The following is a 12,392-nucleotide window of genomic DNA, read 5'->3' on the forward strand; positions in this document are numbered from 1 at the left end:
GCACATCACAGGAATTTTGCTGGGGTAATACCCTAATAAAGCCCCGATCTTAGTTGGGGCCTGCAGGCTTTGTGGGAATACAAACAAGTTAATAATAAGAACAATACAATAATGAACAATACTATCACAGGCTTTACGATATTACCTTGCAATGGGCTGGGAATTGAATTCACCTGTTTCCACTCCCCATCACTAAACCAGTACAGAGTTAAACAGATTCAGGAATTGGTTAGGAGTTTATTCATTGCTCTCCTCAGGGCGTCCTTCACCTCCGTGTTCCTCAGGCTATAGATAAATGGGTTCAACATGGGGATCACCAGCGTGTAAAACACTGAGGCCACTTTGTCCGTGTCCATGGAATAGCTTAAGGTGGGACGTAAATACATGAAGAAGAGTGCAAAAAACAGGACCACCGCGGTCAAGTGGAAAGAGCAGGTGGAGAAGGCTTTGCGCCCTCGGCAGAACGGATCTGCAGGATGGTGGAGGCGATATAGACATAGGAGAGAAGGACAGTCACAAGGCTGCTCACTCCAGTGCAGCACATGAGCGCAAACATCAGAATCTCATTGATGCGGGTGTCAGAACAGGAGGCGCCAGCAGAGGCGATGTCACAGAAGAAATGATTGATGATGTTGGAGCTGCAGAATGACAGCCAAAATATAAACACGTTTGTATCATTGAATCCACCAACCCCACAGTGTACACCCCGACCACCAGCTGTTTACAAAGTTGCCTGGACATCGTGACCGTGTAGAGCAGCGGGTTACAGATGGCCACATAACGGTCATACGCCATCAGGGCCAGCAAGAAGCACTCAACATCTGCAAAAATGACAGAGAGATACAGTTGCACAGCACAAGCAGTGTAAGAAATGCTTTTCCTCTCGGCTAAGAAATTCAGCAGCATCTTACGGGAAATTATCGAGGAATAGCAGACGTCACAGAAAGACAAACTACTGAGGAAAAAATACATGGGGGTGTGGAGTCGGGGGTCAATCGTGATTAACAAGATCATCACCCCATTCCCCATCAGGGTGATACCATAAATCAGTAGGAACACCCCAAAGAGGGGAACCTGCAACTCTGGACGATCTGTCAATCCTGAGAGAATGAACTCGGTTGCCTCCGAGTGATTTCCCTTTTTCATCTCCTCTGAACACAGATCAGGCAGCTACAGAGATGTGGGCAGGTGGATGGTGCGGGAAACCTGTCCCTTCTCTGTAATGAAGTAAGTGAAGATAAATGGAGATCAGTTTCTTAATGGACATCAGTACCTGCTCAGGGAAGGGCTTAATCCACAGAGCCAGATGTTCACAGCTGGTCATTCCAGGTGTTTGATAACATGCACACACAGTGCAAATACAATGACACGGAGGTTAATCATGCCCCACACACAAACAGTCGTATTCACTAATCCAAACAGAAAACAGTGACTTGTGAATCTGCTGTGAGAGAATCAATCTGAAGATATTATTCCTTAGCTAAAGAAGGGGTGAGAGTAAAGGAGTGTCAATCTTTCTGCTCTCTTTGGGCAAGGTGAGCTCTGTGGTTTGGCATGTTGCTTTGTGGTAAAGATGCTTACTCTGCTAATTAAGCTTTCTGGCATTTACTTTAGTCTGTATGAAAACCCAGAGAGAAAATGGAAAGCACTGGCTTCAGTGACTATTTAATTGCCAATTTTTTCCAAGCAAGGAGGTCGTTCCTTTAGCTGAAGGGGTAGGAGTTGAGGCTGAGGCTTTCAGTGCTGGAGGTCTTGAATTTAATACCTGCTGATCACCATGATGTATGTATGTGTGTGTGTGACTGTAATTCAGGATAATAGCACGTACCTGCTGAGAAGAGAGAGATGTGTTTGCGTTTCCCCAGCGACAGAAACTGCCAGTTTGGAGGATTTGGGAAGTTTTATACTAAGATGTGTGATCTGTGGGACATGATTCCTGTAGCAACTGGGAATACCTGAGCTCAGAGAGCCATAACACCTAATTAATGCATTCAGTGAACCAAAGACACCTTCGGTTTAATTCATGCCCTGGGGATTAATTTGGCCCACTCTTTCCTACTGCGTTGTTAAATGATGCAATTTCTACCAGAGTTACAGAGTATGAGGTTAGGGGTTTATTTCATCTTCCTGTTTTCAGTGCAAGCTGTGTACTGTGTAGAGCTGATCCACAAAGGGGTGTTGTTTGTGGAGACTGAAACCTTTTTGCTTGGAAATACCACAGGGGTGCATCAGATACCACACAGCACCAATCTCTTCTGTGGGCCAGGCTCCCAGCCTGGACCACATCCCCCATTATGCATGATGGTCTCTCCTCTTGCTGAACTGCCCTGGAACATCACCAGAGTCCAACAGCCATGGGTTAGAGAGGAGGGGAGTTTGGTATTTTGATGGGAAGCTTATAAAGTCTATTCTTTGGTATAATCCTTGAGGGAGGGGTTACAAAGAATGTACGCAAAGTCTTCGTTCCTTGAACACCAGTAGAAACAGCCAACAGCCAGAAATCTCTGTATTCAGAAACTCCCAAGTCTGTCACTCCAGGTCAGTGCCCAGGAAACACTATGCCCCTACTTCTTCTAGGACTCATACATATAACTCCTCCTCCTGGCTTCTCTGCCTCCTGTGACCTGGAGGTGCCTGGGGCAGTCATCAGTGAAAATGCCAAAGTCAGGGTGTGACAGATTTTTGTTAGCAATCTGCCTGGGGCCACAGTTGATGAGGCTGGGCCACAGGATTTTTTGGGGGGAGGAGATGACGAGGCACACCAAGGGTCTAAATTTTAAATCTTTATTGATAAAATAATAAAACAACAGCAGAGAGTGCTGGGAACGCTTTCACGTTACTCAGGGGAAGAAAGAAAACGTCAATGCCCCAAGCCCTAACCCACTTTCATACTTACACATGCACAACCCAGACTGGCCAAGTCTGGGTGTAAAGTGAGAAGGGTGGGGGGAAAGGTGAACCGTGGTGCTGTCCTGGGCCCAGGCCATCCAAAAATCCACTGGGCTCTCCAAATTGCTTCAGCTTTCAGAAGGGTTTTAAGTTCTGGCTCCTCAGGGTGGGGTGGGGTGCTCTGTTCAGGAACTTCTGCTCCTGGTGCCCTTTCTGTCAGATTATACTGGTCTTCCATGGGTTTTTTTAAGCTTTCCCCAAACAACCAGTTTCAGGGCTGTAAAACAGTTCTTTGTTTGTTCCTGGCTGACCTTTGCCATTTTTCCCCCCGGCCCCTGCATTTTGTTTAACAATTTTTTTTACCGCTGGTTGGGGATTAAACTTCCCCCTTCTGTCTTGGCAGATGGCTGGTCTCGTGCTAAAGTTAGCTTTTTATTTATAAACCAAACTTCCTAGCTGCAGTGTTAAATTAACCCATTCTTTGCTCCCCTCCAGCCCCACTTGGCCTTTTGTACCTGCAAAAAAACTTTCACTCCCCACTCACACACCTTTAACACTCCCCAAACAGGTTTGCAATGCTAGCAACAGCATTAGCAATACACAATGCTAATCTGCCTTCCCAATGGACTCCTAAGAAAGGGGCCTTGGGGTGTAACAAGGGCAGGCTGCAAAAAGGAAGATATTCCCCAAACTGGTGGTTAACACTGAAGATCTCTGCAGCATCTCTGCAGATGCTATTACAAAATATCTCCAAGCATGCCAGCTTCCTCCTGATTCTTTTGTTAATTTTATTTATTTCCCGTACTTTATAGTCCGTGAAACATAGTTTAGCAATAAAATTGCAAAGCAGTGGGTGAGAGGGGAAGGTTAAGACAAGAACCGATGGACTTCAATTTCAGCAAGGGCAGTTTAGGCTGGACATTAGGAAAAAACATCCCAACAGTGAGAGTGGCTAAGCACTGGAATAACTTGCCCAGGAAGGTTGTGGAATCTCCACCACTGGAGATTTTTAAGAGCAGGTTAGACAAACACCTGTCGGGGATGGTCTAGATAATATTTGGTCCTGCCATGAGTGCAGGGGACTGGAATAGATGACCTCTCGAGGTCCCTCCTAGTCCTATGATCTCACAAAGAGCCTTTCACTGGGCGAACACCAGCCTGAGGACTGGGCAGGGCAAGGGACACACACCTCCCTATACTTGACATTCAGCTCCACTGTATCCCCCATCACACACATAGTGCCCACGGCACACCAAACACACACACACACACACACACACACACAATACACAGTGCCCACTACACACACACACACAATACACAGTGTCCACTGCACACCAAACACACACACACAGAGTCCCCACTACACACACACAGCTGGACACTGAGCTTGGTCAGAATGCAGAATCATCTCTCCTGGGAAGCTGGGACAGCTGGAATATTTCCAGCTAGCCTGAACAAAAAGAACCGAAGGGGATTCTTCTTCCTTGGCATGCAGATAGGACTACTTTTCCCAACTGGTCTTTTCTATCAGTAGCTTCTCTTACGTCTGCTTTATGCTTAAAAATTAGATCAACCGAGCTCTGTGGCACAGGACTGAGAAACTTTTCATACCATGTTTGAGGCAGTTAGCTTGTACTGATCCTCAGTGTAATTCTTCCATTGACCTAGCTACTGCCTCTCGAAGATGTGGATTAATTACCTCAATGGAAAAACCCATTCCGGCAATGTGAAAAGCATCTACACTATGGCACTGCTGCATGCCATAGCTGAGTCAATGTCATGGCTTCAGCTTAGACCTTCCCTGAATCAATGGGGAGTTTTCCCCTTCCTATTAAAGCTATTTTTCTCTCCTTGTCCAGTCACTCTTCTCCCTCCTTGGTAAAGCTCTTTCCTTCTTTTGAAAGGTAAATAGGTTCAGAAAATTTGAAATTTCTCCTCTCAGGATAATTCCTTCCTTCCTCCCATGAACAGCTCATTGTCATTTCAATTAAAGGCTGAAGTGCTCTGAAACTGACTTGTTTGCCCATGACTTAGTGGCACCTCTTTGTTTTCCTCCCTTCACTTACAGTGAGTTGAGAAGGACGGAAGCAGTACCTGCTCAGAACCCTAAAATCAGACTTAGAGTCGAATCTTTCCCTGTTTGCTAACCACACCAACGTTACCCTTAATACCTCTGGAGCTGCTTCCTTGGGTGGCAGAGGTTACATTTAGCTTTGATGAGTTTGAGATTTACTCTGCAGAGGATTATAGACTCATAGACTCATAGACTTTAAGGTCAGAAGGGACCATTATGATCATCTAGTCTGACCTGCTGCACAATGCAGGCCACAGAATCCCACCCATCCACTTCTAAAACAAACCCCTAGCCTATGTCTGAGTTATCAAAGTCCCCAAATTGCGGTTTGAAGACCTCAAGCTGCAGAGAATCCTCAGAAAGTGACCCGTGCCCCATGCTGCAGAGGAAGGCGAAAAAACCTCAGGGCCTCTGCCAATCTGCCCTGGAGGAAAATTCCTTCCCGACCCCAAATATGGCGATCAGTTAAACCCTGAGCATGTGGGCAAGACTCACCAGCCAGCACCCAGGAAAGAATTCTCTGTAGTAACTCAGATCCCAACCCATCTAACATCCTATCACAGACCACTGGGCATACTTACCTGCTGATAATCAAAGATCAATTGCCAAATTAATTGCCAATATTAGGCTATCCCATCATGCCATCCCCTCCATAAATTTATCAAGCTTAGTCTTAAAGCCAGATATGTCTTTTGCCCCCACTACTCCCCATGGATCTTTGCTCCCAGGACAACAGATGAGCACAGCATATGCAATTAATGTTGTTGCCATGTCTCTCCTTGTGGAAATGGAACACAGAGGGACAGAGAATCAGCTGGCCTGGATAGCTGTCTCTCATGTGAGGTAATTTTAATATGGTACAAAACTGAGGTGAATGTATTCCACTTTATTTGTTGGTCACCTCTCCAAATGTCTCCTTAAGTAATTTCCCAGAGTTGGGACAAAAAGGTGTCTAGAAAATGATGAATTTCTTCTGGACTAATAATTTATTGTCAAAAATAAAATCATTTGTATTGACTCAAAACTATTCATAAATTTTTTATAAATAGTCCTAATAGCTTTGTCCCAAAACAATGCGTGGAGCGGGGGGAGGATTCAGGTGCCGGTCCTTCCCTTTGTAATTTTTAGCCCAATAGTTGGGGTGCTCACCTGTGTGGTGGGAGCTCAGGTTCAGTTCCACTTCTCTCCAGTGCTGGGCAAAGCCACGTGTGACACTGCACTCAAATGCTTTATGAAAATATGCTTCTGACTACGACATAACTGGAATATGCTTTATGCTAAGTGCCCCATGTAACATATCATTAGAGAGGTTGTAATCTACTAAGTGTGTTCATCCCATTTCTTTACATGGATTATTTCTATGTCTGGAGTTAGGAGAATAAGATATAAACATGTATCACTGATGTAGACATATTAAGTGGAGGTCATTAAGGGTGCTTCAGAATCAATGAACTGTGAATGGCTCTGTTTACCTGCAAGCCTTCCTGTGTTCCTGTGGGCCAACCCAGGAAGAATGTGACTAGATGGATCACAGTAACCCCCTTGGGGCTGCCAACTAATGTGCCAAGACTGCTTCTGCCCCTGCTTTACCTGCCAATTTGGGACTCCAGAACCCTGCCTGGTTGTGACAGACACACTTGCCTGCTACAAACACAGACCCAGGTCTGAACCATGTCTCACAAACTGCAGGCTTAACCGAAAACAGCTTAAAAAGTGTTCTTGTCTCTAACACTCAGAGGCCCAACTCCCAATGGGATCCAAACCCCAAATAAATCCGTTTTACTCTGTATGAAGCTTATTCAGGGTAAACTCTTGAATTTGTCACCCTCTATAACACTATAGATAGATTTACACAGCTGTTTCCCCCCCCCCCAGGTATTAATACATACTCTGGGTTAAATAATAAGTAAAAAGTGATTTTATTAAATACAGAAAGTAGGATTTAAGTGGTTCCAAGTAGTAAGAGACAGAACAAAGTGAATTATCAAGTAAAATAAAAAAAAACACGCAAGTCTATGCCTCATACAGTAAGAAAACTGAATATAGATAAAATCCCACCCTCAGACAGTGGTGAGCTGGAGCGGGTTCCACCAGTTCCCAAGAACCGGTTGCTAAAATTAGACCACCATGGAGAACCGGTTGTTAAAGGGCCAGTGGGTGGGCAAAGAACTCCAGTCCGTGGGCTGGACCATCCTGTTGCTCCCAGGATCCCCAGCTGGGAGGCTGAGGTTCCCCTGGTCCCTCCCCCATTTCTCCCCCAGCTGCAGCGGGACCAGCTGCCGGCACCAGCTGGGCGGCTCAGCTGAGCTCCTTAGTCGTCCTGCTGCTTTGAGCTGCAGGCAAGGTAAGCGGGGCTGCAAGCTCTAGGGCCGCTGGCGAGGCAATTTTCCCCAGGCCCTGCAGGGTCCCCAGTCCCACAGTATGTCTTCCCCGCCCGGCCCCTCCCCACTCCCCGCCCTTAAATCAGAAAATTTATTAGAAACCGGTTATTAAGATTTTGACAGCTCATCACTGCCCTCAGAGGTGACCCAGTAAGCTTCCTTTACAGACTAGTCTCCTTCTAGTCTGAGTCAGAAATCACTCACACCCCTGTGGTTACTGTCCTTTATTCCAGTTTCTTTAAGGTATCCTTTGGAGTGGACACCTCCCTGCGTAGCATCCCAGCGACAAAATGGAGTTTTGGACTCACATGTCCAGGCATGACTGAGTTCCTTACCAGCCAAGCCACATTCCTGGGAAAGCTCAGATGTGGATTGGAATCTCCAAGTTTATTGTTGGCTTAAGTGGTTCTTGATTGAGAATAGTCTTTTCTTACGCAGCTGTCCAACTGCTTCACTGAGGGTATTTAAAATTAAACAAGTACCTAGCCAATATTCGTAACTTTGAATACAAAAAAGATACAGGCATACAAATAGGAGGAATGTATTCAGTAGATCATAACCTTTGCCAACATATGTTACATGGCATATCTAGCATAAAACATATTCCAGTCATGTCATATTTATATTCATAAGCATATTTCCATAAAGACTTATGGGGTGTGTCAGACTGGTGTCTTATAGTGACATGTGACCATGTCAGCTGATACTGGAATCCATCTTGAAGCTGGTACTTTTCTAGAGGGGGTTGGAATTCCAAACAAAGGGATGTTCTATATGAAGTGTGGAAGGCAAACAATGAGTGTCTTCAGCTGGCTTAAGAGACGACCTCCCATCCCACGGTGATACCTGCAAGCACCTGGAAACAAAGGACTGTAACCACAGGGTGCAGGAGGACAGACTGGACCCAGGTCAGAAAAGGCATCGGACCTGAGAAGGATTTTACCTGAAGTACCAACTGGAGTGAGAAGTCAACATTTATAACTGATTTCTGAGTGTATTAAGCGTAGCCTGGCTTTTTGTTTTATGTAGCTTTGTGACTTACTTTGTTCTGTCTGTTACTACTTAAAACAACTTAAATCCTACTTTTATACTTAATAAAATCACTTTTGTTTATTTATAAACTCAGTGTAAGTAATTGTTACCTGGGAGGGAGGGCAAACAGCTGCATATCTCTCTTGCAGTGATATAGAGAACATTTATCATTTTACCCTGTATACACTTTATACAGAGTAAAACGGATTTGCTTGGATTTAGATCCCATTGGGAGCTAGGTGTCTGCATGCTGGAGACAGGGATAATGCTGAGGTGGTGTCAGTCTAGATCTGCAGTTTGGGGTGTGTGGCCCTGACCCTTTGGCTGCGTTGCAGCATGCTAGCGTGTCTGCCTCAACAAGGCAGGGTTCTGGAGGCCCAGACTGCCGGGGAAAACAGGATCAGAAGTAATTTCAGCACATCAGGTGACAATCCCAATAGGGGTCTCTGTGACCACACCTGTCACACTATGCACATGGATATGCCCCTGAATGATGTGCTATTCCAGTATGGGTTCCTCTTAATCTCTCCTTTCAAAGTTGATCTGCGGTGGATAACTAATTCAATAACCATTGGAAGAGACATGAAGTAGAGCATCTCACACTCCAAGTGGATGCCCCTAGCCACAAGTTCATAAATCATTCTCTCTTTCTGAACCTCTGATTCTTCCCGTGATGTGTACACTGATCTAAGTTGGGCCCTGCAAACCTTTTTGGAATACAAACAAATTAATAATAATAACAATACAATAATGAACAATACTACCATGGGCTCTGCAAAATTACATTGCAATGGGCTGGGAATTGAATTCCCCTGTTTCCACTCCCCATCACTAAACCAGTACAGAGTTAAACAGATTCAGGAATTGGTTAGGAGTTTATTCATTGCTCTCCTCAGTGCGTCCTTCACCTCCGTGTTCCTCAGGCTGTAGATGAGGGGGTTCAACATAGGGATCACCAGCGTGTAAAACACTGAGGCCACTTTGTCTGTGTCCATGGAATAGCTGGAGGTGGGACGTAAATACATGAAGAGGAGGGTGCCAAAAAGAAGGACCACAGCAGTCAAGTGGAAAGAGCAGGTGGAGAAGGCTTTGCTCGGCCCTCGGCAGAGCGGATCTGCAGGATGGTGGAGGTGATATAGACATAGGGAGAGGAGGACAGGCTGAAGGCTGCTCACTGTAATGCAGCATGTGAAAGCAAACAACAAAATCTCATTGATGCGGGTGTCAGAACAGAGAGCGCCAGCAGTGGGGATGTCACAGAAGAAATGATTGATGATGTTGGAGCTGCAGAATGACAGCCGAAATGTAAAACACGTGTGTATCATTGAATCCATAAACCCACAGTGTACACAAAGCCACCAGCTGTTTACAAAGCTGCCTGGACATGGTGACCGTATAGAGCAGCGGGTTACAGATGGCCACATAACGGTCATACGCCATCACAGCCAGCAAGAGGCACTCAACGTCTGCAAAAGAGACAAGAGATACAGTTGCACAGCTCAGGCAGTGTAAGAAATGGTTTTCCTCTCGGCTAAGAAATTCCAGCAGCATCTTAGGGAAATTGTCGAGGAATAGCAGAGTCAAGAAAGACAAACTACTAAGGAAAAAGTACATGGGGTGTAGGTCGGGGATCAATCATGATTAACAAGATCATCCCCCATTCCCACCAGGGTGATACAATGGTCACTAGGAACACCCCAAACAGGGGAACCTGCAGCTCTGGACGATCTGTCAGTCCTGAGAGAATGAACTTCCCGGTTGCCTCGAGTGATTTCCCTTTTCCATCTCCTCTGAACAGAGGGAGATCAGGCAGCTACAGATATGTGGGCAGGTGGATGGTGCAGAAAACCTGTCCCTTCTCTGTAATGAAGTAAGTGAAGATAAATGGAGATCAGTTTCTTAATGGACATCTGTGGCTGCTCAGGAGAAGGGCTTAGTTGACAGAGAGCCAGATGTTCACACCTGGTCATTCCAGATGTTTGATACAACGTACATGCTGTGGAAATACAATCACACACAGGTTAATCATGCCCCCGACACTCCCGTTCACTAATCCAGAGCAGAAAACAGTGAGAGAATCAATCTGAAGAGATTATTTCTTAGCTAAAGAAGGAGGTGAGAGGAAAGGAGTATCAATCTTTCCACCCTCTTTGGGCAAAGGGAGCTCTGTGGCTTGCAATGCCAGTTTGGGATAAAGTTGCTTACTGTGCTGATTAAGCTTTTAGGCCTTTAGTTTAGCCTGTATGAGAAACACAATGGAAGGCACTGGCTTCCAGTGACTATGTCAATTGTACTATTTTATCACCCCAGGAGGAGGTTGTTCCTTTCGCTGAAAGTAGGAGTTGAGACTGAGGCTTTAATGCAGGAGATCTTGAATTTAATACCACTGCTGCTGATCAGTCATGATGTATGTATGAGTGTGTGTGACTGTAATTCAGGATAATAGCACGTACCTGCTGAGAAGAGAGAGAGATGTGGTGGTGTTTCCCCAGCTGACAGAAACTGCCAGTTTGGAGGATTCAGGAAGTTTTATACTGAGATGTATGATCTGTGGGACATGATTCCTGGAGCAAGTGGGAATACCTGAGCTCAGAGAGTATAACACCTAATTAATGCATTCAGTGAACCAAAGACACCTTCAGTTTAATTCATGCCTGGGGATTAATTATGGCCCACTCTTTTTCCTACTGTGTTATTAAATGATGCATTTTCTACCAGGTTACAGAGTATGAGGAGTTGAGGGGTGTATTTCATCTTCCTGTTTTCCAGAGCAAGCCGTGTACTGTAGAGCTGATCCACAAAGGGGTGTTGTTGTGGAGACTGAATCTTTTTGCTTGGAAATACCACGGGGTTGCATCAGATGCCACACAGCACCAATCTCTTCTATGGGCCCAGGCTCCCCAGGCTGGATCACATCCCCCATGATGCATGATGGTCTCTCCTCTTGCTGTAGACTGCCCTGGAACATCACCAGAGTCCACAGCCATGGTTTAGAGAGGAGGGGAGTTTGAGTATTTTTGATGGGAAACTTATAATTTCGAGGTAAAAGAGAAATTTCATGGAAAAAATAGTTGAATAAATCCAATTTCCCATGAAAAACACATCTCATAAAAAAAATTTCAACAAATTTGGAATCAAAGGGATCAGAAGAAGAGTTAGATACAGGTGAGATCAATGTACTAATTGTGTTCCAGCTGTAACTGATATCTTGTCAGATCATTCCTAGTTTCAGAATCACCTCATTGTCCCGGCCCCAATAAGTGGAGATGTAAAACCTGTAAAGAGTACTCCAGATTATCTATCTTTTTATAGTACCCTTTGATGATGCTGGTTCTGGGCGGGACCCAACTATGGAGAATCTCAATTCAGGACCAATTGCTCAAACAGGGCAGTTAGAGCTTCCCAAGGCTGGGGTTTCTCCACCTATAAGGCAAACCAAACCAGACCAGACAAAGAGAGAATTTGATTTCATCACTGGCTAACCACAAGTCACACAAGCAATTTCCTTTTAGCACCTCTCAGTCTCCCAAATATCACCACCAGTGCCACTCGTCCTGTGGATGAATGGTTATGAAAACAAAGTACCCCAATAAAAGAAAATGGTTCTCTCGATCCCAAAAAATCAAGCCCCAGACCCAGGTCAATATACACATCAGATCTTACCCACAAATCATGTTGTTGCCAATCCTTTAGAATTTAAAATCTAAAGGGGTTATTCTCAATAAAAAAAGATATAGATGAGAGCTAGAATTGGTTAAATGGAATCAAATACATACAGTATGCTTAGAAGTTCTTAGTTTAGGCTTGTAGCAGTGATAGAGGAAGTAAACTGCAGGTTCAAATCAAGTCTCTGGAGAACATCCATAGCTGAGATGGGTCATTCAATCCTTTGTTCCAGAGCTTCAGTTTGTAAAGTTTCTCTAGAAGGTAAAGCAGGATTGAAGACAAAATGGGACGAGGCATCAGCCTTTTTAGGCTTTTCCAGGTGGGAACACACCTCTGTTCTTACTGTG

The 12,392-nt window shown here is 45.0% G+C and overlaps 2 pseudogenes; both read right to left on the minus strand.

Annotated features, from left to right (window-relative positions):
- Positions 1 to 218: 218 nt before the first annotated feature.
- Positions 219 to 1,146, minus strand: LOC120404095 (annotated as a pseudogene).
- Positions 1,147 to 9,236: 8,090 nt separating this feature from the next.
- Positions 9,237 to 12,392, minus strand: part of LOC120404096 — a 4,309-nt pseudogene continuing 1,153 nt past the window's right edge.

This window comes from Mauremys reevesii, linkage group 4 (genome assembly GCF_016161935.1).
Source record: "Mauremys reevesii isolate NIE-2019 linkage group 4, ASM1616193v1, whole genome shotgun sequence".
Classification (NCBI taxonomy): Eukaryota; Metazoa; Chordata; order Testudines; family Geoemydidae; genus Mauremys; species Mauremys reevesii.